Source organism: Canis lupus, chromosome 3 (assembly GCF_003254725.2).
Source record: "Canis lupus dingo isolate Sandy chromosome 3, ASM325472v2, whole genome shotgun sequence".
NCBI lineage: Eukaryota > Metazoa > Chordata > Mammalia > Carnivora > Canidae > Canis > Canis lupus.
This window is the reverse complement of record NC_064245.1, coordinates 82735871-82760947: the sequence shown is the minus strand read 5'-3', so window position 1 is coordinate 82760947 and position 25077 is coordinate 82735871. Positions and strand designations below refer to the sequence as shown.

General features: G+C 34.6%; 1 long non-coding RNA gene across 1 annotated transcript in view; it reads right to left on the bottom strand.

Moving 5' to 3' along the window:
* Positions 1 to 882: 882 nt before the first annotated feature.
* The window catches only part of LOC118354358 (uncharacterized), a 50757-nt gene continuing 26562 nt past the window's right edge, over positions 883 to 25077 (bottom strand). The window contains exon 5 of the long non-coding RNA XR_007409657.1: positions 883 to 1024. This is a non-coding gene — a long non-coding RNA (uncharacterized LOC118354358). The remainder of the gene's footprint in view (positions 1025 to 25077) is intronic.

The window sequence follows — 25077 nt, the reverse complement described above, 5'->3', positions numbered from 1 at the left end:
TTCTTTTTAAGCAACCATATATTAACCAACAGCTTCCCTTAGAATTTTTCGATGCACAGTCATATAAAAATTCTTTAAATGTGACCAATGCCTAGCAATGGGTTTAATCCACTGTAATAACATAAGATGCTATTGGACAATGAAAATCCAACATAATAGCATGGAATAAATTTTCTGAGATTTAATTGTCCAAGGACAGGTAATGGTAAACTTTAAATTGTCTAATTCAAGATTCCTGACTAGTTCAAATGTTGCCAGATCATGAAAAATGTTGTAAGAACATTTATTTTGCACCGCAGCAGTTAAGAGAGGTTGTATTAGTCATGGGTCTCCAGAGAAACAGAACTGTATATATCTATATCTAATCTATCTATCTCTATCTCTATCTATCTCTATCTATCTCTATCTCTATCATCTCTATCTATCTGTATCTATATCTATATCTATATCATCTATATCTATCTATATCTATTTATATCTATGTATATCTATATCTATCTATATTTATTTATATCAATCATCTATTATATATATATATATATATATATATATATATATATATATATATAATTGGCTACAAAAAATTGGTTTGTGAGATTACAGTGACTGGCAAGACCAAATCTGCAGTGCGGGCCGGCAAGCTCAAGAAATAATTCACTGTAAGGGGTGGAATATTGCTAAGTATGTGAGGGGATGAAGCAGAGTGTGTAGTCTTGGAGGTCTCAACATGACATACCTTGCATATAATCATCTATAGGGCAGAGAAGGATATAGAGAGGAAAGAGGGTAAAACTTTCTTCATCCTTAAAGTAGAATGAATGATTCTGAGGTAATCTTGATTTACAGAGCTTCTTAATTTATGAGTATATGAGAGTCATTGATAAACTTCTGTTTACCTCACAGATAAAATTTTTCCACATTTCACTTCTGTATAGACTGGCCTTGGTAGTCTTTAATTCAAGTGAATGTTACTCCAGAACCTTGAGCTTTAGATTTTGTTTTCATGACTGTGCATCTTCAAAACCTAGAAAAAAATTAAGATGCATTGTACTTGGCACAAACTTAAAATGTGAGCTGAGTAATAATGGCTTATATTCTACTACATAATTCCAAATGAAAGGTTGATCCTCCTTCCACGTTGATAAAGCAATCCATGTTGTAAATATCAAATTTGCCTCAGCATCTAGTGTATCACAACCTTTTGGATAGACTTTAAACATTTCCCCGCATACAGAAGTTAAATCATCATGTAAAAAATGACATAGTTTGGGGCCTCTTTTAAGATACATAATTTGAAAAATATCATCAAGGATTTCATTCCTCATCAATATGTATAATTTGGCAGATAGCTCACTAATGGGTCTTTATAGAGATTATTGTCTTCAAAGCTGCCAGTTGATTGTGCTGTTTCATTCTCAAATTCGTTGGGAATGTCTCATCATATGAAATTACCTGCCAACTTTCAGATAATTTTATCTGAAGCTGACATCTGTCTAAAGCAACCTGGAAACAAATTTCTAATATTTTATGGAGATAATACTCAAAAATTATCATGTTTATTTTTTAATAATTAGCAGAGAAAAAAATTCTGTTTGCCTCTTAGAGACATTATGGAAACAGATTAACTGTAGAAAGACATACCAATCTCAGAAGTTAATGAAACTGTGAACTTTGAAAAGTTCACAAACCTTTATTAATAAATATAAGCTTGTTTAAATCCAGTAGTTACTCTCATTTCATAGGATTTGAAAGATCTATGAATCTCTACAAAAATTTTATGCTTCCATGAGCATGCCGCAAAAATAGATATTTTATGTTGATTATGTTGAAATCTATTTTTCTTGTGGAACATGGTGTCAGAACTATAATTTCATAAACTGCAATAAAGACATCACTGGAGAATATTCATTATCAGCTTTATTGGTCTTATTTCCTCTTTAAAAATCATTAGGTAACAGAAGAGCTACTAACATATGTATTTCACCTTTTTAATGATGTATCTTACTGATTTTAATAGGCATCGCTTATCAAGGCAAATGCAAATAATCTCATGAGGAATAAAAATTGAATATACAGCCAAGAAGCCAAATGTTAGACACAAATAAACCTAGACAAAGAGAGGTTCACCCTCTCATCGAGGCCACCATTTTACTTCTTTATCTTTAAAAGCAGGGACAATAAATCTTCTGAGGAGCTGCTTTACATGAGGGTGAATAAAAATGTTAAGTTTTGATTAAGAAAGAAATGTGACAGCAGTTGGAAGACCCAGAAAAAGAGTATCTGCCTTAAAATATTCTAATGCACAATGAGCAAAATAGCATCCAAGTAAATAGGTCAAATATACACTAAAAATATATTGTGTCTCCCTGAAAAAAAAAAATACAGGCATGTAAAAGAACTTTCACCCAATTTCATGGGGTTCACAGACTCTCATTTATGATCTGCTGAATTCATGAACTCTAGCTTATTACTCTTCCTTTATGTTACTTACCCTTCTTGCATGCTGCACAAGAATTCAAGCTAAACTTAATGCTATTCTAGGGAAACGTGCTGTCTTGAAAGTTATTTTTTCACTATTACAGATTGACCAGAGTAGCAAAATGATGAAAAGAAACCAAGGAATTTGAATAAGGGACAAGAGATGATATAAAAACATAAAAATATTCTAAACAAGAGTGTAAGATCAGCAAAGATATAGACCCGTGGATCACAATAGGAAACTCAAAAACTACCTAACAACATAGGAACAATATATTTACAATGTGTAATATATTCCATATATCCCAGGCTTCCAATTCCATTCATTTCCCATTTGAATAACTATTGGCTAAAACTCTCTTCATTAAATAGTTTTTCTTTTCCTGATGATATACACACCACCTGTTATCTTTCAGATTTCTACATGTGTGTAGATATTTATTTCCCTTCCCTTGGCCAGTTACTCTATCCCTATCCTTATACCAATGTCACACTATGCTACTTTAAGAGTCAACCTGATAACGTGGTAGAGTGCATCTCTGCTTCTTTGGCCTTTTTTCAAACTATCTTAGTAGTATACATTTTAAAAAATAAAATGCATGGCACATTGTGAAACGTCACAAAAATCTCTTTTGGTGATTTTTTTGGGGGTATTTTATTGATCACTTAGGCTGTTTTATGATCACTGGGGGAAAATGATGCTGTTTTATGATCACTGGGGGAAAATGATGCATTAGGTCTTCTGAGGATGAAATATCTCTCCATTTTCTGAGGTCTTCTCTACTGTGCTTTATTACAGTTTCACTATTCATTATGAAAAATTCTTATACATTATTTGCTAAATGTCTTGCCAAATAAAATATTGCTTCTTTGCGACTGTAAATTATATCATATAACCAGTTGTTCATATAGTTGCTGCTCATGTTAAGAAATAAAGTTGGCTTTTTAAGTCATGTCCAGTGAACTTCTAATATTCCCAATTTTTTTTTAAGATTTTATTTATTTATTCATGAGAGACACAGAGAAAGAGGCAGAGACATACGCAGAGGGAGAAACAAGTGCCCTGAGGGGAGCCTGATGCAGGACTCGATCCCAGGATCCTGGGATCATGATCTGAGCCAAAGGCAGATGCTCAACCACTGAGCCACCCAGGTGCCCCTCTCAATTATTTATAATGATTTGTCCTCATATTTTTGTGTGTTTCCTTCTAAGAAAATCATTGATGATGAATAATGACAGTCTTATTTTCCTCTTTCAATTCCCTATGTATTTATATAATTTTATTTTCTTTTTGGAACATGTAAAGCCTTCAGTGCAAAACTGAATAGAAGTGGAGACAGAGGGTATTACTCTCGGTTTTAAAGAAATACTTCTAACATTTACCTATTTGTGTTCAGTAATATTTAATACTTTAAGTTGTACAGGCACTATTCATCAAATTTAAAAGTTTAACTTGTTTGTTCAACAAAAAAGTTAATTGTCTTTTATTTGTGAAGAATTGTCTGAGGTACCTGAGATACATCAATAAAGAGAAAAAGACAAATTCTCTATCTTCATGAAACTTACATTCCAGAGTTTCTAGATCACTGATAGGTTTTATTTGTTTGTGTCTCCTAAATAAGAATACATGTTAAATTTTATAAAAACCTTTTTTTGTATCATTGAGATGATTATATTTTTCTCTTTAATCTTGTAGTGGACTTCATGACATTTAAAAATATAATATTTAAACATCTTTTCATATATAAGAGAATTTCTGTATGGTTAAGTGTTGATTTCAAACTTTTAATACATTGCAAAATTCAGCTTGCTAATACAATGAAGTTAAGAAAATGACACAAGCATATCTGAACAGAGGATCACAGAGGGATCTTCCTGCATCATTTCAGTGTACTCCCAAATTCATTAATACCACATGATAGTTGTTTTGTTTTCAGGTTTAAATGTGTGTGTATTTGTGTGTGCATGTGTGATTCCTGTCATTTAAAAATGGCAAACTCTTGGATTTCCAGGACAATATCTAACACTTCCAAAATGGCCTACACCCAATATTATTGACCTAATTAAAAATCTTGAGCTGGGAAAACTCTAAGAACTAAAAAGCCTAATCTCTATGCCCCTGGTCCTCAAGGTGGGATTGTGTGCCATTTGTGTAGTAAGCCATTTCCTCTTCCTTTTTGTGAAGATAGTTTTAACTTTTTTTTTTTTTTTTTCTTTTAGGATCTTGTTTATTTATCTGAGAGAGAGAAAGAGAGAGCATGAGGCGGGGAGGGCAGAAGGAGAGGGGGAGAAACAGACTTCTTGCTGAACAAGGAAGCACATGAGGGGCTCCATGCGGAGTCTGAAGTGAGGTTCATCCCACGACCCTGGGATCACAACCAGAGCTGAAGGCAGATGCTCAACCACTGAGCCACCCAGATGCCCCTGCAATTTTTTAAATTTCATATTGTGTTGACTTATAATTTTATCTTCATTATTTTTCTTTACATTTATTTTTGGTATTTATCTTATTCATGTGATGCTTCCACTATTCTTCACTCTGTTCCATTAAACAGAAACTCGAAGTTACCTTTGATTCCTCCTCACGACCCCTCCACATGCATGCTTTTATCTAATAAACGTCCCTCAGATCTGTGCACTGCTGCCTTTCACACAAGGAACTTCATAAATGCTGCTTCTTTGTGCTGACTCTTCTCGTTCACTCTGTCAACTCCTAAAGCTCCAAACATTTAAACTATTCCTTCATAGCATTGATCACAATTTCTCATTCTTTTGTGATTTATTTGATCAGAATTTTGTCACTAGACTTACATCTCCGGGGGACAGGAACCCAGTCTGTCTTGGTCACCAAGATAATCCCAGGTCTTAGCAATTAGCAGTTATATTTTTAATTAATAAATAAAACAAAATATGGGCAAATGAACTCAGCTACTGGATAAAATTAAGAAGACTCAATTTTTGACTCTGTAAAATATATTTTAATTCAGATAAACAAAAAAATTACTGCATTTCAGATGTAGTTAATCATTTTGTTGGCAGAAATATTGCAGAGAAGATTCAAGAGCAATAAAGATTACATGGGTTGGCTTATGATTATTCCAATCTGGAAGTACTAGGATTAGCAGTACATAAAAAATAATAATAAATTATAAAAGAAAAAGAAATAGAGGCATTTATAGACTTAAGAGTAGTTCGATTCATTCCATTCAGAGCACTTGATACGGCCTGTATTTTGTCATCTTGTTGATAAAGTAATTATACCCAGTTTACATGTGTCAAATGAAATGTGTAATTCTTTAGAGCAGCCTATTTATTTTACTTTTTTTTCTGATTCAAGCACTGTAATCGTTAGGTAGATGACAAGTGATAAAGTATTGATATGGCCTGTATGGTTTGGCTGTGCATTTTGCAGAATAAAGAAGAAAAAATGCCATTAAAAATATCAAAGTGGATACAACCAGAGAACTAGACACACTCTACTTCATGAAAAGAATATAGTATATATTTATCTTTATTATTACTATTATTAAAATAATATTTATTCTTGAGTGATTTTTAGGATGATTGAAAAATAAAGAGAAAGAGTCATAGTAAAGTACATAACGAATAGTAGGAATGATGGATAACATCTAGAAAATCTCAGGACTTTTGTTTTGGTTTTATACTTTCTGCCACAGACTTCGGGAAGAGTCTTGAAGACTCTCACAGGCATCCTGTTGCAAGTGAAATAAACTCCTGTGCTTTAAAATGTTGTGAATGAAATTTTTAGTCAGGTTGCTTCTCTAAGAAAAATCAATAAACCCTTTTAATAATGTGGGTCAGGCTATTTCCACACTAGGGTTTGAAAAAAATAATGTTACCTTGAAGGCTTATTTTTTTCCTTTTTCTTTTCTCTTTTCTATTCCGAAAGAATTTGAAATAACATATGCTGGTTCTTTTTTTTTTTTTTTTTTAAACATATATTGGTTCTTCAAACATCCAAAGAGCCAAACACTTCTCCATATTAAATGTCTGTCCTTGAACTAGGAGAATTAAAATTTGCTGATATAGCACCAAAATATTTATGAAAAGAAGTGAAGAGTATATTTCAGCCAATCAGATTACATGCAAATATTCAGCCAATTGGCTCATTTAATAACCAATGACACTTTTTTTTTCTTTTTAAGCAGCAGAGAATGTGACTACATCTTGTGAACATGATACAAGTTATATTCCCCAAGTAGAACTTACTCTTTCAACAGCAGAAATTATCATTGCATTTTGGGCCCTAAGTCATGGATGAATCATGATATTTCTATAATTTCATTTAGTGAAACCATCTACTTTCTTGAAGTCCATGCCACAATTGGTAATTCCATGAAACTAATTCCATGGGCCACTGCTCCCAGAGAAAATATGACCCAGAGAGGGGGAGACATGTAAACAATTACAATAAGATTCTTTTCTGAAGAATAGGGAAGGACACTCAACAAAAGATGAATATTGTGAAGATAGAATTGGAAACTATATTGTGGAATAGCTTTGTAAGTGATTGGCTCAAGGGGATAATTAAGATGAGACAAATCTAAAGATATTCTAGATGACTTTCATAGTTTGAGCCTAAATTATATTCTTGGTCTTTTATAACTTAATCAAACTCCCTGGAAAATTATAACTAAATACCAAAAATATATACTTTAAAATGGCTTTAATATTTACTATTTTGTTGGAATGTCAGCTCAGTGGGAGAATAGATGGGGAAATTACAGTTGTTACCACATTTCTTTCACTCATATTTTAAACCAATAAATATTGAATAAAAGAATAAACCTCAAATATCAAGTTTGTTTTTATTTTATTTTATTTATTCGAGAGAGAGAGAGAGTATGGGGAGAAGGGAGCAGATAGAGAAAAAAAGCAGAGAGCCCAACTCAGAGTTTGATCCCAGGACCCTGAGATCATGACCTGAGCTGAAGGCAAGTGCTTAACTGACTAAGCCACCCAGGGGCCCCAGTATCAAATTATCAAAATTCAAACAGAAAAATTACTGATGAAAAAGCCCTAATAAACAAAAATATAAAATTGTTATGACAATTTTGAGTTTATTTCTTTATAAGTCACCCATATATTATTTTGTATATGGTGTAAATCAGCAAATCTATAAATTACAGGAATATTTTGATATCTTCTCACAAACAAAACACACAAAAACACACAAAGAACCCTAACTCAAGAATGTAGTCTTTTTTTTTTTTTTTTTTTACCCCATACATAGGTCAGGAGTTTTTTGTTTTTTTTTTTTTTTAATATTTATTTATTTATTTATTTATTTATTTATTTATTTATTTATGATAGTCACACACAGAGAGAGAGAAGTAGAGACATAGGCAGAGGGAGAAGCAGGCTCCATGCACCAGGAGCCTGACGTGGGATTCGATCTCGGGGCTCCAGGATCGCGCAAAAAGCAGGCGCTAAACCACTGCGCCACCCAGGGTTCCCAAGAATGTAGTCTTTTATAGTTGTTTCAAGAAGTCACCTCCTCTGGTATAATATTGATAAAAAAACAAATTCTATTATAATAAATGTAAATAGTAGTTTACATTTTTGGAGTATTTGTTATGTTTCTAGAATTTTATATCTATCACCCTAATTTAATACTCAAACGGTTATATGATTTGATAATATCATCATCCCCATATTACAGATGAGACAAGTGAGATACAGATGACTTAATTAAATTGTCTATAGGTACCACTATTTAGTCACTGAACTTGGACTTAAACACAGAGTGGTAGTTTCCAAAGTTTGTACTTGGCCTTATTGTGTTAGGTAACCTTTTAATTAAAGTAATGATGATAATGATGATGATCATGATGACAATAGTGATAAGTAGGTTATGTTTACTGAGCATTTGTCTTTTTGTGAGTATTTATGCAAAGTGCTGGGGTTGTCTTTTGCAATTTTAATTTTAATTTGTCAAATTAAAAACTCATAAACATCTTAAAATAGGGTTACTCTTATTATCCCTACTTTACTAATGAAGAAACTGAAATACCATGTGTTTACATTTACACATCTAGTAAATGTTAAACTCAAAAGTTTAATTTGTTATGAAATAATGCCAATGTAATTTCTATTATTAAAAATGTGCTCCTGGGACTTTATTTTTTTTGTTTAATTTTTTTTCTTTTTTTTTTTTTTTTTTTTTTGCTCCTGGGACTTTAAAAGTATTCTTAGAACTGCACAAAAATACTCTATCTTATCCTGCAACTGAGTGCTACACTGGTGAAGGTATTGCTTGGTATGAACATTAAAGTCATAACCCTTTTCAATGGAATGTAGCCAGTGCTCTCTGAGGATGAAAATTCACATTCAGCTCCCTCCTCATACCTGTACATGCACACACAAACACACACACACACACACACAGAGGCACAAACAAACCACAAATGCACACATGTACCAGCACATGCACACACACATACTCATAGGGTGATGAATGCATCTCTAGGTAACATATATATGAAATACACATTTAAAAAATTTATTCCTACTAAAAACAACAGATAGGAGGAAAAAGAAAATATATTCTATATTTTCACTAAAGTTTTGATGCAGTAAGAAAAACTCAATGACGTGCAATTGTGTGGCTCAGTTAAGAATCTACCTTCAGCTCAGGTCCTGATCCTGGGATCCTGGGATCGAACCCACATCAGGTTCCCTGCTCAGTGGAGAGCCTGTTTCTCCCTCTCCCTCCGCTGTTCCCCCTGCATGTGCACTCTCTTTCTGTCAAATAAATAAATAAAATATTTTAAAAAAAGAAAGCAACAGCTCAATGAGTAGATTAAAAAATGAAGGGACAAGACGTAAAACCAAAGAATTTTGTAATTAAGGAAGATCTTAAAAGTATTCTCCTTTTTATGCTCTGATATTTTCATCATCCTTCATCTTTCATTTTTTGCAAGTCAGTCTATTCTATTTTTAAAAGGTTGTAGTTACAAATGTCTTCCATATGATACATTTAAATCTTGATTCCTGGGCAGCCCTGGTGGCCCAGCAGTTTAGCCCTGCCTTCAGCCCAGGGTGTGATCCTGGAGACCCAGGATCGAGTCCCATGTTAGGTTCCCTACATGGAGCCTGCTTCTCCCTCTGCCTTTCTCTCTCTCTCTCTCTCTCTCTGTCACGAATATATAAATAAAATCTTTAAAAATCAGTCAATCAATCAATCAATCAATCAATCTTGATTCCTTATCTTCTGGTCTTTATTACAGTTCTTCCTTTCAGGATAATGTACAATAAGGTTATTCCCTCATATATAACTATCATCTTGAAGCTCAGATTTTCCTGTTGAATGAAACACTCCGAGTTTTTCAGCCATTTTTTTGAGCCTTCACTTTTACTTCTCCTGACTGTAGAGGTTCTATGACTTTTCTAGCCCCAGTATTTTAATTCTACACTGTGGTTACACTCCTGGTCACTAATATAGTTTCACAGGTGAATAATATGTCAAGTGTGGCACAGCTGACCAACAAGACATACCAAAGAGGATAGGGTAGGCAAAGACCCCTGAACTATACCATAAAACTATAATCCCCAGAGTGACATTGTTGAATATATAAAAAAGGTCCATAATTTATTGCAGTTCCTCCATTAAGAGTAGTCTCTTTCTCTCCTTAAGTCATCTCTCCTCTCCTTGAGTCTCCTTAAATTTAGGATGTCCTTGTGACTTGCCTGGACAGCCAAGTCAACATGGTGTGATTTCTAAGCCTGGGTTTAAATGCAAAGGCTTTGCATTTCCATTTTTCCTCTTGGTATCCCTGTCTGGAGTTCAGCTGAGCTGGAGAGAGCTGAATTGAGCTGTCAGATACAGGGCTAGTTGATTAAGACAATAAGCCAAAATGGTGATAAGAGTCCAGCTTGTGATCGCTTCCTGCATTAACATAAGGAAAAGACTAGCTAAATTGGACAAAGTATGGACTCTTCCCATTTCCTTGAAGGAAAGGAGTTTGGGCAGATTTAGCTGGATGGCAGAGATGTTTGGGATCATCTCACTGCTGAAGACCCAAACAAAAGGTCCCTGTAGTTTTTCTGGACCTACAGACAAAGAGAAGGGAAAAGAGGGATAAGCTAAGTCTAGGAAAGTGTTAAGTACTAAGTCAAAGTGGAAAAGATAGCTGCAGAGTGGCCACTTCCAGTCCTCTGGCTTAAGGTGCAGAGACCTCTGTGCATAGGCTCTGTGAAAGAGGCCTCTGAATGAAAGCACCTGGGCTAGGAACACAGCTGGGCATGAGAGCATGGTGGGCCTGCATCCTTGCCTGCAACCCTCTTCAGGTGCAATGCATGAAGTCTAGAGTGAGAAGGAAGCTTTTCCCCTTGAAGCCTGACAGGGAAAACCTTTGGGATTGCCTATGGTGGCACCTGAAAAATGATACATGGATTTTTGACCAGGAGCTGAACTCCTCAAGCCTTGTCACTGATGGTAGTTAAGGAAGTCCAAGACAGTCCAGTAACAGATGAAATAGCCTGTTGAGCATAAAAGCTGCAGACTTAATTAGTGCCTGAGGGAAGCGCAGCTGAAATCAGCAAAGTCTGACCCAAATCAGTAGAACATTACAGATCAGCCCAGCCCAAATTATCAACCCATAAAATAAGTTACATGGATGTGTGTAGTTTTAACCCATTCAGTTTTGGTTTGCATTGCTTTGTTAACATACACACAAAAAGGGACGCCTGGGTGGCTCAGTTGGTTGAGTGTCCAACTCTTGATTTTGGCTTGGGTCATGATCTCAGGGCCATAAGATTGAGTCCCACATTGCACTCCGAACTGGGGGTGAAGCCTCCTTAAGATTCTCTCTCACCCTCTGCCCAAACTCTGCTCATGCTCACTCTCTCTAAAAACAACAAAAAAAATAAAAACCATACATGGAAAAGTTAAGTGACACAGATACCAACTAAAAATCTTTAAATAAAACCCAGTAATACATATGAAACCATCTAATCATACTGTAATCCAGGGCCTTTGGTTTTATATTCCCAAAGGTTTTTTGAAATCAGTGCTACATGCCTGTCATTTAATATTCTCTTGGATTTCAATAGTCATTATTTATTTCAACGTCACTTTAGATACCCCCTTAATTTTGCTGTTGGATTCTCACATTTAATTTTGTAACTTTTCCTGCTCATCCATCACCATGCAATTTTTCTTACTATATTTTGATCTCCATTTCCCAGAGAAAGAAAGAAGCTAAATATTAAAACATCTTATACTATGTATTTCTAAAGTTATAGTGTACTGATCTAAATTTTCACAAATATATAAGTATTTTATACACTAATATGTCACATAATTTTAAAGATGAAAAACTAGCAAAAATCCTAATTCACAGGTTTCTAGAAAAAACAAGTTCTCTTTCTCAGTATGAGAAAACTGAGGTCCAAAAAGAAAAGATAAATGATAAATCCTCAAAACTAGTAAATGGAAAAACTATGACTTAAACCTTAGCTTTCTGAACATAAATCAGCCAAAAAAAGAAGGCCACAATAAATACCAAAGCATTTATTTGGGGTCTCAGTTGCAATTTGGGGACACAACAATGCAAAACTTTACCACTTCCACCATCCCAAGAACAAAAATCATGGAGTTTTAATAAGAGACTGCTTGCCTATTTTTTTTTTTAACTTTTTTTTTTTAAGATTTATTTATTTATGATAGACAGAGAGAGAGAGAGAGAGGCAGAGACACAGGAGGAGGGAGAAGCAGGCTCCATGCAGGGAGCCCGATGTGGGATTCGATCCCAGGTCTCCAGGATTGCGCCCTGGGCCAAAGGCAGGCGCTAAACCGCTGCGCCACCCAGGGATCCCCTTGCCTATGTTTTCTACGAAAAAATATTCAATGGTGTTAGTAGCAGAAAACCAATGTTAGCTGAATACACTTGGTTACTAAGTTTATTACTAAGCAGAGTCTCTTACTGTAGCAAGTTGCAGATGTTTGGGCTCAATCTTTGAATTATTTGCAGTTTGATCCAGTTCAAAAGTTCATGATTTCTCTGGGTGAGGATGTGCATAAAGCTCATCTCCTTAATGACCTCCTGGCTCCCTTTTAAAATCCCTTGACATTGTGACCCCATTTCATTTCACTTTTCACAGATATATCAGCACTCTTTCAGAATTTGTAGTCATGATGGTAGCACATTTACAATGATAAGTTGTCAGGTGTCCTGACACTGGCTATGGGAGAGCTATGATAAAATTGAGATAGGATTCAGTAGAAATGACAATATCATTTATTACTCTATTGATTACCCATTGTTCTGCATCCACTTACTATGAAAATTTGGGGTATTTATAGTATAATCTATAGAAATCTATAGATTTTCTGTGCTTAATCCAAGTTACAATACTCATTTTTAGTGTAATTTTAGTAAGTTCTTTATCTTCTTTCACTCTAGTTATTTTATCTTGTAAACTGGAAGTGAACTTAGTATGGATCTCCTAGGGTCATTGTGATGATTACCTGTGATGAATATTTAGAGAGACAGGCTGTAAGAAGTACTCAGTGTATACTCCATCCTTCCTCTCCGTGAGGAAATCTCACCCTCATGAACCATACAGTCTGGTCTTGACGTTTCTACTTGAATATCAAGTAGGGACTTCCTTTTGTTCAGTTTTAAGTCCGCAGGGCCCCTGTCAAATGTCACATGCTTCATAAATATTTGTAGAAGAAGCAAAGAAGAGAAAGAACTGGGAAGAGAAGAAGGGAAGGGGAGAAGGAAGAAAGTGAAGAAGGAAGAGTGAGAGGGAAGGAGAAAGGATAGAAAAATTGAGACCAGGAGGATTTTATGAGAAACATCAGCATGTTTATTCAAGTGCTTAAACTCTGTAAAAATATTGTAAGCCATTGATGAAATAATTGAAGAGAAAGAGAAAGAGATCCTTATATTGTAGATGCCTATAATGGTTGTAAGCCATCATTTGGAATTTCCGATGTCAGTAAAGAACAGTTGCCACCATCTTCCTAGCTCTTCAGTTTGGGCCTAAGATATAAAGCAGTGTATACCGGAGTGATTTGCTAGAGAAATGGGTGAGTCAGAGGCAGATACGGCCTTTACTCTTCACCAAATTCTTACTTTATTAACTCCGTTTACATCTCATGCTCATCACTAAAATTACTTCTGCCTAAGCAGCAACTAGCTTTCTCAGTTTTGACAGAGATTATTTTATTAATCTTTTCAAGAAATAAAACCTTGGTTTGGGATTCTATTTTTTTATGTTTATTAATTTATGTTATTTATTACTATTTTCTTCATTTTTCTTACAAGTTAATTTGCTATTCTTTTACTAGCTTCTTCCAGTAGATATTGTGACAAGTGATTTTTAGATTTCTTCTCTTTAAATATAGTTTTTTTAAGGCAAATTTTTGTGTATGTTTATGATCGTAACACCTTTCCACAGTTATAGTATATTTTTATTACCTTTCATCCCCAAATACTTACTAGTTCCAATTATGACTGAGCCTCCAATATAATTATAACCTAGTTGGCTGATGGGTTATTTAGAAAAGTATTACTTAGGGATGCCTGGGTGGCTTAGTGTTTGGGTGGCTGCCTTTGGCTCAGGTCATGATCCCAGGATCTTGATCAAGTCCCGCATCGGGCTCCTACAAAGAGCCTGCTTTCCCCTCTGCCTCTCTCTTTGTGTCTCTCATGAATAAATAAATAAATCTTTTAAAAAAAGAAAAGTATTACTTATTTTCCAAATATTTATCAAAGAATTTTCAAACTATGCATTTATTATGGATTTTTTTAGTAAAATCTTCTGGAGTTAGAGGTCATGGACTGATGGTTTCAGTTTTTTAAAAAACGTTTGAGACATTCCTTATGACTCAACATGAGTCAGTTTTTAAAATATCTATGTGCATTCTAAAATAAAACATTTTGGCAGTTATTGGGTACAGTCGTTTAATTCTCCTGCCAAATTAATGAAGGAAATATTATTATAATTATCCTGTTATTCTCATGTTGCAGGAAAGACCATGGAGACAGGCCGGTTAAATTCTGCCCAAATTCATATATAACTTGTAAGCAGTGAAGCTCCTGGGGAATTAGGTCCAGAATATGTCCTCTTAAACCTAAGCTATGTTATTTCATTTGTTATATAATAATAATACAAATATTGCATTGAAGGTTAAAGTACAAATAAAAGAAAACTTTTAGGTTAGGTTATATGAAGACTCAGTGGTAAAATTATATGTAATCATGGGAAGAAGAATTAGATTTCCCCCCTGTGTGACACCAAGCGGTATGTTAGGAGTAATAAAAGGAAGTTGCAAAGAAATAAAAAGAAATCGCACTAAAAAACATTCCAACATAGAGAGCTATCCAGAGAAAATAGAATTCTTTAAGAAACACAAAACTCCTCTAACCTAAGACTTTCAAAATCGCTGAAGGACCAGTAAGTGTAGCAAAGAGAATACGAAGAGCGATTGTGTTTATAGGCCACATGCATTTTAGCCCCTATCAGCAATATCTCCTACAGTCAGGAGATTCTATGACTATCGATACTGGCACATTAGTTAATGTTTCATGCTCTCACTGATCCCTTATATTGCCCTTGAAATATTGGTTTTTCTCAGGAAATAATATTTGAGTTGGTAGCATAATAGTAGATCATCAAACGCTGCATTTTTGTCAAATATTAAGTGCAAGAAATATTGTGTTTATGTGTTCTGCTTCTTAGTCAATATTAGAAGCTATAAAAATGATTAAACCTTAGGAAAAATAGAGTCCCTGAAGAAAGATGAGAAACAACGTATATCTAAGAAAAGACGAAGCTGAGGAAAAGCTTGACAGAAGTACTAAATATTTGCAAATAAAACAAAAACTCAGAAATACTAAAATAATTCCATATTATACCTACCGACCCTTTCCTTTAATTAATAGGTAATTCAGATTGTAACCAGATTTAGAAATAAGGGTTTGGTATCTGAAAAAGTTTGGAAAACATCTGACAAGGGCAAATTCAGGGTGAATTATATTGTACCCCAATGCTGATACTAAGAATATTTAGGGCTTGTAGGAAAACCCAATGAATTTGCCTTGGAATAATGTGAAAAATCATCTATGACAGGTCACAGGTAGCTATGGATTCTATATATAACTCTTACGTCACAGCATCCTGTCTCAAAAGAAAACAGGAAAGACTTCAATATGTTTGTGTTTTGGGACTGAGACCCAAGTTGTGACAAACCACCCTTGACGAATCACAGAGGTACAGAGCTCATCCATGTACCCTGAACCGTTTCCCCTGCTTAGTCTTCTCAGATATGGACAGATTCACCATCACAACTGACCAGGAGTTTCCTGGAATTACCGACACTGATCTCAATACCAGAGCCAGCCACAGGATCTAGTCATTGTCTTAATAAATGGGAGCAAGTGATTATCACCCGGGGGTTCCAAAGTGTACCAAAAACGTGGCTGGCTATGGATAAATCCTATGGTCCCCCACCCAGCGAGTTGTGTAGGCTTGACCTAGCCATTTAAGCCCAGATCAAAACACAAACAAACAAACAAACAAAATCAAAATTAAATCCTCACTTCAGTGACTGAAACTTTGAAGACGCCTTATCAAGTGAGCATAGAGTTGCCCTGTACTAACAGTGTCTTGAAATAGATGTCAGGGGCAGGCTTGTGTGCTTTCATGGCCTTTCCCTCTTTAAATGTACTGTTTTAAAATTTCCTACCCAGACTCCAAGAGAGAGAGAGCAATAACATGGAAAATTACATTGGTCAACAGTTGTACTTTCAGTCTTTTCATTAATATTTTGAGTTCTGGGGTCAAAGCGGTTACTTGATGCGATTCTTGTGATAGGTGAAAAAAAAAGCTAAATGATGATTTTCAATTAATGTTTATATAATTCAAGACTGTGCTAATACAACTACAAAGTGTTGCAAACCCACACTACATTATTCAGATATATTTTCTTGATATATTGAAATACGTCTCCCTAGGGATGCCTGGGTGGCTCAGGGGTTTGGCGACTCCCTTCAGCCCAGGGTGTGATCCTGGAGTCCAGAGATCGAATTCCACACCAGGCCCCCTGCACGTAGCCTGCTTCTCCCTCTGCCTGTGTCTCTGCCTCTCTCTCTCTGTATCTCTCATTAATAAAAAAAAAAAAAAAAAAAAAAAAAAAGAAATATGTCTCCCTATATTTGAGTAATCTTTTTGGTAAAGAGCACTTTATTTTACAGAAGACTTTGACAATCTTAAGAATCTCTAAGAGGTTAATCAGCAAGGGAAAGACTTAAGATACAGTGATTCATAATAAGATACAGTGGAGGAATTTAAGGGAATTTAGCTTAGGAATGTAAAGTGATTTCAAATCACTGAAGTGCCTTTGAACGGAAGAATGACCTTTGTTTTGGTCATTCCTTTGATGGGAAAAGCCTCGATTAGCTGGCAGCTTTTCTGAGGAACTGGATTTTGATTCAAAATAAGGAAGAAGAAAAAAAAAATTAAAAAAAAAAAAGACAAAATAAGGAAGAACTGACTATTAGAAGCTGAAGTTTAATGACGACTTATTAGATGCAGTTATGCTGCTGTGGGTTGTAGGTTGAATCAGTTATTCACTATCATCCTGTTTAATTAACTCCAAATTTTTCTGAGGGATGTTTCATAATGGACTGCAATTAAAGTAGCTAAATCTAATCAAAATATAACTGGGGAGTATAGAAACAGCATTTGGCTTTCCCTGAACTCAATGCACAAGTTAAAAAGAAAAACACAGCTCTGTGGTAGATATGTTAAAAATAAAAAAAGTACTGTATAAAGTCACAAGACTTGTATTTTGCTTTCATAAAATAAAAATAGTGAAATATGAATCTTTCTAAGCCTCATGGGGCTGCAGAAGTTTATAAACCATTTTTTGACAATTAAGTTAATAATGTTAGCATTTGCTCAGTTTATACAAGAGGAACGTAACACTGCATGAGGGGAAAAATCACTGATTTTGTGTGTGTGTGGCGGGGGAGCACTCAACTTGTAGCCATGGTTTTTAAAATGTAAAGGTTAAATTTGCATTTTGAGGGTCCTGTATTACCAGGTAGAGATTAGGATATATTTCTGCAGATAAAGAGATTTTGTGAAGTTACCAAATACCATGGTTGGTTATTCATCAGACATTTCGCTAACTGCACAGGACTGCTCACTTCCTGCCGCCAGGTCAGGTGAAAATAATTGTTCAGTGAGTGATCAGAGCAAATAGAGAACCCAAGGAAATTGTTTAAGGTGCAAACTAATCACAATCCTACAGGTTGTATTTGGGAAAGTTAAGTCACTTAAGTTCCATTTCTTACTTTTAAAAATGCACATGGTAGTAGTCCCTGTCTACTACAAATTATAAATGCCAAAGGAAATAATTCCAATAATCAGGCAGTGCTTATTATCATCACTACTATCAATGTAGCTGCTTTAAATTATTATTTATAAAGTAATTCAATATTGACTCTAACAAAATTTCCCCCACCCTCTTTTATTTATCTATCAGATCTACCTACCAATCATCAAATGATTCTTATTAGAACATAGATAGATTCTATAGATTCTAGATTCATTAGATTCTATAGATTCTATAGATTCTAGATTTCATAGATTCATTAGAACATAGATAAAAATGTGATTCCTGGAATAGAAAACAGCAATCCTTAAATTTACACATTATAGGTCTCTCTCTTTCTTTCTTTCTCTCTCTCTTCCTGTTTGAACCCACCAGAAACAGAACTACAGAAGTCACTTGATAAATATTTATTGAATGAACGTTCAATAAATGAATTCAGTGTTCTTTGTAGCTGTGCTTTAAATAAATAAAACATAGTCGAATCAGGCAAATAATTTGAGGGAAAAAACAACTACATTATACATTTTAAGTCAAATAACTCATTTTAGTTTTCACATAGTTTTATTGTAAACTTTTAGGCCATAACAATTTTCAATACAGTTTTATAGCGTAATCTGTGTCCTATGGCAATAAAAAGGTAAATACAAGGATTTTCTGTTCTATTTTGTTTTATTTTGTGGCTGTTGTTATCATGAGATATTCTTTTATCAACTTTTGCTTAAATAATAATGCCAAAATCTCACTGGCTTACAACAACACACATTCAATTCTCATCCCCAGACCTGTGGATCAGCAACTAAAGCTCTGCTCCAGGCTACAGGTTTGGTTGAGGTCTGTTCATACATCCTCATTTACCCACCCAGGCAGAAGAGGCAGCTTCTTCATGGAGTGTATTTGTCTTCCTGCAGGTGAGAGCGGCCAAGAGCTTAGCAATACTGAACAAGATCCCAGACTAGATATATGCCATGCTCACTTCCATTTAACTTGCTCAAAGCAAGTCACAAGGCCGGAGTACAATATCCATAGGGTGGTAAACATATTCCTCTCATGCAGGTCAGGGAACAGGTGAATATTTGCTTCCCATTAATAACCATCTAACGGAGTCACATTTTACAGGCTCTCTGTACTATCTCAATAATGTAATTGTTCACAAACCTTATGTATGTATGTATGTATTTATTTATTTTAAAGATTTTATTTATTCACGAGAGACAGAGAGAGAGAGAGAGAGAGAGACAGAGAGAGAGAGAGAGGCAGAGACACAGGCAGAGGGAGAAGCAGGCTCCATGAGGGATCTTGTTGTGGGACTCAATCCCGGGATCCCAGGATCACGCCCTGGGCCGAATCAGGCGCTCAACCACTGAGCCACCCAGGCATCCCACTCACAATTTTTAAAACGATGTTTTTAAATGATTGAGGTTGGAAAATAGTAACATCATAGAATTAGTATGTGAATATTGTAATATGATATTTAAATGTTACTTTTCATCTGGAAACCCACAACTCATTTGATGCATAAATTACAACAAAAGCTTTTAATTTTAAAACTTAATTTTTAAAATTTAGACTAAATGGTAATGAGAAATTTTGATCATTAGTTTTAATACTTGGTAGTACTTAATAATTCAGAATCAAAACGTTTTGAGCAGTTGAGTTGCATAAGGCTAAGAGTATTAACTAAGTTCACTTCCAGCTGTGTCATACCATATGCCTCCAAACCACCATGATGAATTCTAAGTGGCATTTGTGCAAAAATAACAGTTAGACTCCAAGAAATAACAGGTAGGGATATTAATTTCAAAGTATTAATAATTTTCTCAGTATTTTTAAGCTTTCAATATCTGGAAACTTATTTAAATAAATATAGAATTATTAGATTTTCAACCCATAACCTGTTTATTGATAGTATGTCCTACATGTAGAGATTTGTTATATTATGCCAGTACCATCTATAACGTTATATTTATATAATTTTAACTATACTCTCTGCTCATAAGCAAGTGATTAAAACTTTTAATAGTTTTTAAATAATTCACAAATAATATTGATTTCTTTCTAATGTTACAAGAATTTAAGTCAATGCCTTTTGGAAATATAAATATTTATGATTTATTGATGTATGAAAGATTTTAGCAATTTCAATTTCAAAGTAATTGAATAATAAAAAATAAAGATGAGAGAGAAAAGGAAATTCTATGAAATAACTTAAGTAAATATTAAAGGAATATTTCAAAATAAGCCTGTCACACTTTAAGGTTTGCTTTAGGGATGGATTTAATGACTTTTAGTATGTCCTCTAATTTAATCCTTTGTTTTAATACTTAATGTGTTGAAAGAGACGTTGGACAGGATTGGTGATATTAGGAGGTACTCATGGACAATACTGCTGTTGGTAAAACTGAATGAATCCTCCTTAAACTCTGATTGACATTTAAGAGATGAGTGTGCATTCAGGGTAATAGTTGTGCTATATAAATAAAAATAGGATTGATATACAAATGCAATTCAAGGCCATGCCTAGAAAACAAAAATAATTGTGCAACAGCTTTGAATGTGCTGCTATTTCTACCATCATAATAGTCCATTTGAATTTCTGTCAAATAATAAGGATTACTTAATAATCAAATAAAGCAATATCACAGTATAAACTATATGTGAATTGACATAACCAACAACTGGATTTGACTTAAATATTTAGGTAAGGCTCCATAACTCTTGATGGCTTGAGAGCATTTATTATGCAGGTTTTTTTCTTTCTTAATGTCAGTATTTGTTGCATGACCTTAGTCTAGATTTTGCTCCAAACTGATTTGTGTTGGCTCAAGAAGTCATTACTGTAGGCATAACTCCTTGATTATGGGCAAGTTTTGCATCACAAATTCAAGAATACCCGAGAAGCACCATTGTCAAAATTATTGTAAAGGTATATTTCACATCAGGAGAATAAGAAAGAGGAAAACATTCAAAAAATGCAATTAAGTACCAAATATAACAGTTCAACATAAGTAAATTCTTACGTTTTTGCTTCTATGTTATCCATTTTTAGATTTTAATTACCCAAAGGGTAGACATATAAGTACCCTATCAATAGTACTGTGTTTCTTATGAGAATACTAGTGTGCAATTTGCTTAGAAACTTTCTTGGTTAAGAAAACATTGTATCTGGATTAAGCTCTATTTTTCTTTCAATGCTAGTTATATTTTAAATTTTTGGGCAGACACTGATTTTCCCTGACATTTCACTACATTGAAGTAGTGACAAAAAAATATTTTCTTTGTGACTTCTCTGTGCCTTTCATAGAAAAGTGGCAATAATGGTGTCAACTAATTTTCTTAAATATTTACCTCTTCCTTCTATTATTAGATTATACTTTTCCACTCCATTGATATAAAATTTGCTCATATAATTTGTTTAGTCATAAGCTGTGAGAAAGACAGCATGTGACTCTTTTTCATGGATGTCTTTAATAGTCCTTATGCTCTCACACATTTCTTTTTTTTTCCATTGGCCATAATAAATACATGGCCCAAAGAGGGGCTGCTTTTCCAGCTTAGATCCCTGTATGAATAAGATCTGCAAAGCTAGACTTTGGCCAATTTATGTACAAGCAAAACATAAACACTTATTATAAATCAGAGAGATTCAGGGATTGTTCGTCACTACAACATAACTTAGTAAAAGAGCATTGATACAGAGGCACAACAGTTTTAGCTACTCTGAGATGTTTAAAATAATTTTAAATCCATCTTCCTCCTAGATATGAGTAGTCAGCAATTTTTAGAAAATTATCAGATTTCATGCCATTTCTAGTCTAAGATGGTGAGTTAGGAGGGCCCTGAACTCATTTATTTCAACTGATATACAGAATCTCCAGCTACACATGAAGCAATTCCCTCTAAAAGATCTCCAGAAACTAGCTGATTGACTTCTATGCACTGGGAGAATGAGAAAACATTCACATTGAAATGGGTGTTGACACAATGTCAACTACTGGGAGCCGGGAACAAAAAAGGAGGCTTGGACAACCACAAACATTTGAGAGACAGCTAAAAGATGCAGCTGAGATAGATGATAAAGTTCATTTTCAAGGCTGGCAGAGGTGGCTGTACTATCTAATGCATAGAAACCAACAACGTGTGTCAAGAAAAATAAATAGAGGAATATATTTCAGATGAAAGAATGAAATAAAACCTGAGAAAAAGATTTTAATGAAATGGAAATCAGTGATTTACTTGATAAAAAAGTGCAATATAGGGATCCCTGGGTAGCTCAGTGGTTTAGCACCTGCCCAGGGTGTGATCCTGGAGACCTGGGTTGAGTCCTGCGTTGGGCTCCCTGCATGGAGCCTGCTGCTCCCTCTGCATGTGTCTCTGCCTCTCTCTCTCTCTCTCTCTCTCTCTCATGAATAAATAAATTAAAAAAAAAAACTTAAAAAAAAAAAAACATTCAAAATAAAGGTCCTAAGGGTGCTCCTGGAAGTTAGGAAAACAAATGAACAGGGTAAGAATTTCAACAAAAAGAAAATATCAGAGTCTCCAAGAGACCTGACAGAGTGGAAAAGTACAATAATTGAACTAAAAAAGTCCAATAGAGGCTGTCAGTATCAATTAGGTCAAACAGAAGAAAAGATCTGCAATCACAAAATTGGGAGATAGGATGGTGGAATTTGCCCAATCAGAGGAGCCAAAAGAAAAAAAAAAAAATGAAAAGAGTATAGGTAGCTTAAGACACTGATCTGTCACCTCCAAGCAGACCAATATTCACATTATAGGAATCTCAGAAGTAGAGGAGAGAAACAAAGGTGCAGAAAGCTTATTCAAAGAAATAATGGCAGAAAAGCTCCCTAATCTGAAGAAAGAAACAAACATCCAGATCCAGAAGGACCAGAGGGTTCTAATAAGATGATTCCAAAGAGAACCACACTGACACACATTATAATTAATTTTCAGAACTTAAAGACAAGGAAAGAATTTAAAAGCAGCAAAAGAAAAAAAAAAAAATTGTGTGCTAGGAAACCGGGCAGCCCGGATGGCTCAGTGGTTTAGCGCCACCTTCAGCCCAGGGCCTGATCCTGGAGACCCAGGATGGAGTCCCACGTGGGGCTCCCTGCATGGAGCCTGCTTCTCCCTCTGCCTGTGTCTCTGCCTCTTTCTCTCTGTCTCTCATGAATAAATGGATAGAATCTTTAAAAACAAGAAAAAAGAAGAAAATTCCTATAAGATAGTCAACAGATTTTTCAGCAGAGACTTGTAGGACAGAAAGAAGTGGATATCTTCAAAGTTTTGAACAACAACATTAAAACAAACAAACAAAAAAACCCACCAATCAAGAATAGTCTACCTGACAAAGTCGTTCTTCAAAATTGAAGGAGAGATGAAGAGTTTTTCAAACAAAAGCTAAAGGAGGGATCCCTGGGTGGTGCGGCGGTTTAGTGCCTGCCTTTGGCCCAGGGCGCGATCCTGGAGACCCGGGATCGAGTCCCACATCGGGCTCCCGGTGCATGGAGCCTGCTTCTCCCTCTGCCTATGTCTCTGCCTCTCTCTCTCTGTGACTATCATAAATAAATAAAAATTAAAAAAAAAAAAGCTGAAGGAATTCCTGATCACTAGACCAGTCTTACAAGAAATGCTAAAGTGACTTATTCAAGATAAAATAAAAGGATGCCAGTCAGTAACAGGTAAGTATATAAAAGTATAAACCTCACCGGTGAAGGTAAATATATGGGTAAATTCAGAACACTCTGAATGTTGTAATGGTAATGGATAAATCACTTATAAATCCAGTATGAAGATTCAAAGAGAAAAATATGAAAAACAGTATACCTGCAATAATTTGCTAATAGGTACACAAGGTAAAAAGATGTAAATTGTGATATAAAAAACATAATGTGCAGAAAGAAGAGTAAAAATGTAGACATTTAGAATGTATTTAAAGTTGTAACATAGTTAAGGTAGACTGTTATGAGGCTTTTATGTGAGCTTCATGGTAACTAATAAGCAAAAACCCATAGTGGATACACAAAAGATAAAAGAATGGTATCTAAGCATACCACCATGCAAAACTATCAAATCACAAAGGGAAATTGTAAGAGAAGAAAAAAACAAATAAATTGCAAAACAGCAAGAAAACACTTAACAAAATGGTAATGCCTAGCAATAATAATTTTAAGTGTAAATGGAATATTCTCCAATCAATAGACACAGTGACTCAGTGGATAAAAAACAAAAACGAAAAAAATAAGACCGAACTTCTTGATGCCTACAGGAGACTCACGTTAGCTTTAAGGACACAGGGATAAAAAGTGAAGAGATTAAGAAAGTCTTTAAAATAAAAAAATGGGCATTTTACAAAATATAAATATAGCCACACAAAATCTCTAAACAAAAATAAGCAGGAAAAATAGACTATTGATATATCAGGATATATATGAAAAAAATATGGTATTAATACATAAAATGATTTAATCAATAGGGAACATAGTAGATTAATAGATCATATAAATTCAAAGCACTTGAATAGACATGAAAAATGAGAAAAAATTAACATATAAAAATATCAATTTCATCAATGACATATGTAAGTATATAATACATATCGAAAATGGCAGCATTTACCTGTCCAATCGATGTCCAATTATTAAAATAACAATACACACATATTTGGAGTCCAGTAAATTGGGCAATTTTATTAAGACATGTTAGGAATATATGAAGATCCTAATTGTAGGAGAGTGATTGAAGATTATGTAGATAAAGCCTTGAAATTATTCACAGTAGTATCTTTTTTTCTTGATTTCATTTCTTGAAGCAGTTTTAAGTTCACAGAAAAATTGAGCACAAAATATAGAGATTTCCCATATGTCTTCCCCCCCAAATTCATAATGTCCCCAATCTTCAGTATGACTTACCAGAGTCTTACCAGAGTGGTGCATTTGTTACAGATGATGAACCTACGTTGACATTCACCCAAAATGGTTCGCATCATAGTTCACTCCTGCAACCACACATTCTATGTATTGGGACCTAAATGTATAATAGCGTGTATCCATCAGAAGTTTCATTACCCTAAACTTCCTCTGTGCTCCATCTATTTATTCCTCCCTCCTAACCCCCAACTCTGGACAACCACTGATCATTTTACTCTATAATTTTGCCTTTTCCAGATGTCATATAGTTGGAATCATATGGCATATAAAGTCTCAGTTGGCTATTTTCACTTAGTAATA